Source organism: Procambarus clarkii, chromosome 13 (assembly GCF_040958095.1).
Source record: "Procambarus clarkii isolate CNS0578487 chromosome 13, FALCON_Pclarkii_2.0, whole genome shotgun sequence".
NCBI lineage: Eukaryota > Metazoa > Arthropoda > Malacostraca > Decapoda > Cambaridae > Procambarus > Procambarus clarkii.
In genome coordinates, this window is record NC_091162.1 from 50,026,694 (window position 1) to 50,033,955 (window position 7,262).

Consider the following 7,262-nt stretch of genomic DNA (forward strand, 5'->3'; position numbering starts at 1 on the left):
AAAGAAATGCAATGATTGAAATAATGAGAATGGAATTAAATTTACAGAGTGTGTGTGATAGAGTCCGTGACATTAACACTAGAGTATCTATTCGTTTCATGCGGAGAAAAGGAGGGGATAAGCTGTTTGAGAGCGTTCAGACCTGCTTGAGTGACGTACACACTTCCAGGAAACTGAGGGAGACACGCTACACGAGGGGATTAGCTCATGACCTCAGGGAATACGACGTACTTGACTGCTGTAAACCCTCTCGACAGTGTAATATGTCTGCTCCCTGGAAAGTACAGAAAATAGACGTCGAAATTGTACCCCTCAAGGCGAAAAAGATTCATCATGAACCGGGACAATTACGGTGTTTGTATGGAAGCATGATATCTCGGTTACCAAGAGGCAACAGTTTACATGTATATTGCGACGGGTCGGTGGCGGAGGATGGCAGGGCAGGGTGTGGTGTCCTAATAAGGGATTATACGGAGTTTGGGACTGTGGACAGGATAATTGAACTCCGGCTTAGTAATTATATATCATCCACACAAGCTGAACTGCAGGCCATTCTGGCGTGTTTGGAGGAAGTACGTCATGACGACAAAAATGTTTTTGTATTTGTCGATAGCCGAGGAGCACTGGAGTCCTTAAACAGTCGAAATCCAGTCTTCATGTCTATAGTTGAGGACTGTAAGAGAAGAATAACTGAGATACAGCTGAAAGGTTATAGTGTGAAATTCATGTGGATTCCATCTCATGTTGGAATAGTGCTCAACGAGGTGGCGGATGACTTGGCCAAACGTGCCACATCAAAACCACAAGTTGACATTGAATGTGAATTCACAATGAGACAAATAAGAAGCAAAATCAGAATTATTCAGGCACAGGCGGGAGTGGAGAGGAGAGAGATAATGTATGAGAGTAGTCAAACCATGCAACACTACATGTATGTGAGTCAAAACACCCATTTCACTTATGGTAAAAGGAGAAATGCTTGGAGTGACTCTGTGTACATGCGGCTCAGGCTTGGGTACAAATATTACTGGGAATACGGGTTAGATGTTCATGATAATGACACGAGGTGTAAACTATGTGGTATGTTAAGGTCTCACACCCTGGCCCATTATGTTCTTGATTGTCCGTTGATTAATGTATATAGAAACACTGAGATAAGGACTGTTCCTGAACAAATAGCCTGGATGTGTCACAACGGAAAGGTTGATGATATTCTTGAGAGATATAAGAATTTTGCATCAAGATTGTAATATTTTGTTGAATTATCTGCATGTCTCTTGCAAATTGTCTATACAGTATACCTAGGTCATAAAAGTATTTGTGTGTACGTCTGATAACATACTCCTTGTGAAGGAGGAAATGTATATGTTTACCTCTCAGAATGTTTGGCAATATGTTTATTTGTGATGTGTGTCTATGTATATATTAACACGTTGTACTGAATGGGGTGAGAATAGCTTGAGCTACCTCATCCCTTTGTGTGTATTTTACCTCAATAAACTTATTTCAATTTCAATTTCAATTTCAACCCTCTACAGCAGTCAAGCGTTGTATACATGTACACTTGTCCCCACGAAGGATGTAACCTTCAATCTAAATACATAGGTATGACGTCGACCAAGCTGACGAGGCGTTTGACATGCCAGCTTCAATCCGGTGCCCCCAGGAATCACATGAGACAAGCCCATGACATCACCCTAACAAGAGAAATGTTGAACAAAAATACCTGTACAATAGACAAAACCCAAGATGAAAGAAGATTACAAATTCTTGAAGCAATTCACATAAGAATAGAACAACCTACCATGAACACCCAAATCACGGAACTATTTACTCGACACACCATGAGAGTAAACTAACATATATATTATATATATATATATATATATATATATATATATATATATATATATATATATATATATATATATATATATATATATATATATATATATATATATATACATTATCATGATATTTGGGTGTTCATGGTAGGTTCTCTCTCTCTCTCTCTCTCTCTCTCTATATATATATATATATATATATATATATATATATATATATATATATATATATATATATATATATATATATATATACACATTATCATGATATTTGGGTGTTCATGGTAGGTTCTCTCTCTCTCTCTCTCTCTCTATATATATATATATATATATATATATATATATATATATATATATATATATATATATATATATATATATATATATATATGTCGTACCTAGTAGCCAGAACGCACTTCTCAGCCTACTATGCAAGGCCCGATTTGCCTAATAAGCCAAGTTTTCAGGAATTAATGTTTTTTCGACTACCTAACCTACCTAACCTAACCTAACATAACTTTTTCGGCTACCTAACCTAACCTAACGTATAAAGATAGGTTAGGTTAGGTTAGGTAGGGTTGGTTAGGTTCGGTCATATATCTACGTTAATTTTAATTCCAATAAAATAAAATTGATCTCATACATAATGAAATGGGTAGCTTTATCATTTCATAAGAAAAAATTAGAGAAAATATATTAATTCAGGAAAACTTGGCTTATTAGGCAAATCGGGCCTTGCATAGTTGGCTGAGAAGTGCGTTCTGGCTACTAGGTACGACATATATATATATATATATAGGGAGTACCACCTCTAGCTGGAAGAAGGGGGACCCATAGCCTCGGAGGAAACCATGTATAACGCATTAGAGGGAATGTTTAGATCCCCTCCAATACAGTTTCTGTGTGCTTGTAACCATCAAATGCATAATAAAGCACAAATATATATATATATATATATATATATATATATATATATATATATATATATATATATATATATATATATATCTTCCTGATAACTACTCAAATGCTGAAGCCTACGTTTCTGCCAAAGATCTCTACTCCGGTCGTCGTAATGCAGCTGGTATATATATATATATATATGTCGTACCTAGTAGCCAGAATGCACTTCTCGGCCTACTATGCAAGGCCCGATTTGCCTAATAAGCCTAGTTTTCCTGAATTAATATATTTTCTCTATTTTTTTTCTTACGAAATGATAAAGCTACCCATTTCATTATGTATGAGGTCAATTTTTTTTACTGGAGTTAAAATTAACGTAGATATACGACCAAACCTAACCAACCCTACCTAACCTAACCTAACCTATCTTTATAGGTTAGGTTAGGTTAGGTAGCCAAAAAAGCTAGGTTAGGTTAGGTTAGGTAGGTTAGATCGTCGAAAAACAAGTAATTCATGAAAACTTGGCTTATTAGGCAAATTGGGCCTTGCATAGTAGGCTGAGAAGTGCGTTCTGGCTACTAGGTACGACATATATATATATATATATATATATATATATATATATATATATATATATATATATATATATATATATATATATATATATATATATATATTTATATATGTCGTACCTAGTAGCCAGAATGCACTTCTCAGCCTACTATGCAAGGCCCAATTTGCCTAATAAGCCAAGTTTTAAAGAATCAATTGTTTTTCGACTACCTAACCTACCTAACCTAACCTAACCTAACTTTTTCGGCTACCTAACCTAATCTAACCTATAAAGATAGGTTAGGTTAGGTTAGGTAGGGTTGGTTAGGTTCGGTCATATATCTACGTAAATTTTAACTCTAATAAAAAAAAATTGACCTCATACATAATGAAATGGGTAGCTTTATCATTTCACAAGAAAAAAAATTGAGAAAATATATTAATTCAGGAAAACTTGGCTTATTGGCCAAATTGGGCCTTGCATAGTAGGCCGAGAAGTGCGTTCTGGCTACTAGGTACGACATATATATATATATATATATATATATATATATATATATATATATATATATATATATATATGTATATATATATATATATATATATATATATATATATATATATATATATATATATATATATATATATACACACATATATATATATATATATATATATATATATATATATATATATATATATATATATATATATATATATATATATATATATATATATATGTCGTACCTAGTAGCCAGAACGCACTTCTCAGCCTACTATGCAAGGCCCAATTTGCCTAATAAGCCAAGTTTTCATGAATTATTTGTTTTTCAACTACCTAACCTACCTAACCCAACCTAACCTAACTTTTTCGGCTACCTAACCAAACCTAACCTATGAAGATAGGTTAGGTTAGGTTAGGTAGGGTTGGTTAGGTTCGGTCATATATCTACGTTAATTTTAACTCCAATAAAAAAAAATTGACCTCATACATAATGAAATGGGTAGCTTTATCATTTCATAACAAAAAAATTAGAAAAAATATATTAATTCAGAAAAACTTGGCTTATTAGGCAAATCGGGCCTTGAATAGTAGGCCAAAAAGTGAATTCTGGCTACTAGGTACGACATATATATATATATATATATATATATATATATATATATATATATATATATATATATATATATATATATATATATATATATATATATATATGTCGTACCTAGTAGCCAGAACTCACTTCTCAGCCTACTATGCATGGCCCGATTTGCCTAATAAGCCTAGTTTTCATGAATTAATGTTTTTTCGACAACCTAACCTACCTAACCTAACCTAACCTAACGTTTTCGGCTACCTAACCTAACCTAACCTATAAAGATAGGTTAGGTTAGGTTAGGTAGGGTTGGTTAGGTTCGGTCATATATCTACGTTAATTTTAACTCCAATAAAAAAAATTGACCTCATACATAATGAAATGGGTAGCTTTATCATTTCATAAGAAAAAAATTAGAGAAAATATATTAATTCAGTAAAACTTGGCTTATTAGGCAAATCGGGCCTCGCATAGTAGGCTAAGAAGTGCGTTCTGGCTAATAGGTACGACATATATATATATATATATATATATATATATATATATATATATATATATATACATATATATATATATATATATATATATATATATATATATATAAATATATATATATATATATATATATATATATATATATGTCGTACCTAGTAGCCAGAACTCACTTTTCAGCCTACTATTCAAGGCCCGATTTGCCTAATAAGCCAAGTTTTCCTGAATTAATATATTTACTATAATTTTTTTCTTATGAAATGATAAAGCAACCCTTTTCTCTATGTATGAGGTCAATTTTATTTTATTGGAGTTAAAATTAACGTAGATATATGACCGAACCTAACCAACCCTACCTAACCTAACCTAACCTATATTTATAGGTAATGTTAGGTTAGGTAGCCAAAAAAAGCTAGGTTAGGTTAGGTTAGGTAGGTTAGGTAGACGAAAAAACATTAATTCATGAAAACTTGGCTTATTAGGCAAATCGGGCCTTGAATAGTAGGCTGAGAAGTGCGTTCTGGCTATTAGGTACGACATATATATATATATATATATATATATATATATATATATATATATATATATATAAAAATGTCGTACCTAGTAGCCAGAACTCACTTCTCAGCCTACTATGCAAGGCCCGATTTGCCTAATAAGCCTAGTTTTCATGAATTAATTGTTTTTCGACTACCTAACCTTACCTAACCTAACTTTTTCGGCTACCTAACCTAACCTAACCTAACCTATGAAGATAGGTTATGTTAGGTTTGGTAGGGTTGGTTAGGTTCGGTCATATATCTACGTTAATTTTAACTCCAATAAAAAAAAATTGACTTCATACATAATGAAATGGGTAGCTTTATCATTTCGTAAGAAAAAAAATTAGAGAAAATATATTAATTCAGGAAAACTTGGCATATTAGGCAAATCGGGCCTTGCATAGTAGGCTGAGAAGTGCGTTCTGGCTACTAGGTACGACATAAATATATATATATATATATATATATATATATATATATATATATATATATATATATATATATATATATATATATATATATATATATATATGTATAACTGAAAACTCACACCCCAGAAGTGACTCGAACCCATTCTGCCAGGAGCAACGCAACAGGTATGTACATGGATGCCTTAATCCGCTTGACCATCACGACCGGACATAAGGAAGTGATAGCCGAAGCTATTTGAACCACTTCCCCGCCGGCACTCGGATTGTAATCTTGGGCATAGCATTTTATCAAATCACCTCATTCATTGGGGCACACGTGAGGAACACAAATGCGAACAAACCTGAATGGTCCCCAGGACAATATGCAACTGAAAACTCACACCCCAGAAGTGACTCGAACCCATTCTGCCAGGAGCAACGCAACAGGTATGTACATGGATGCCTTAATCCGCTTGACCATCACGACCGGACATAAGGAAGTGATAGCCGAAGCTATTTGAACCACTTCCCCGCCGGCACTCGGATTGTAATCTTGGGCATAGCATTTTATCAAATCACCTCATTCATTGGGGCACACGTGAGGAACACAAATGCGAACAAACCTGAATGGTCCCCAGGACAATATGCAACTGAAAACTCACACCCCAGAAGTGACTCGAACCCATACTGCCAGGAGCAACGCAACTGGTATGTACAGGGACGCCTTAATCCGCTTGACCATCACGACCGGACATAAGGAAGTGATAGCCGAAGCTATTTGAACCACTTCCCCGCCGGCACTCGGATGGTAATCTTGGGCATAGCATTTTATCAAATCACCTCATTCTTTGGGGCACACGTGAGGAACATAAATGCGAACAAGCCTGAATGGTCCCCCAGGACAATATGCAACTGAAAACTCACACCCCAGAAGTGACTCGAACCCATACTGCCAGGAGCAACGCAACTGGTATGTACAGGGACGCCTTAATCCGCTTGACCATCACGACCGGACATAAGGAAGTGATAGCCGAAGCTATTTGAACCACTTCCCTGCCGGCACTCGGATGGTAATCTTGGGCATAGCATTTTATCAAATCACCTCATTCTTTGGGGCACACGTGAGGAACACAAATGCGAACAAGCCTGAATGGTCCCCAGGACAATATGCAACTGAAAACTCACACCCCAGAAGTGACTCGAACCCATACTGCCAGGAGCAACGCAACTGGTATGTACAGGGACGCCTTAATCCGCTTGACCATCACGACCGGACATAAGGAAGTGATAGCCGAAGCTATTTGAACCACTTCCCCGCCGGCACTCGGATGGTAATCTTGGGCATAGCATTTTATCAAATCACCTCATTCTTTGGGGCACACGTGAGGAACACAAATGCGAACAAGCCTGAATGGTCCCCAG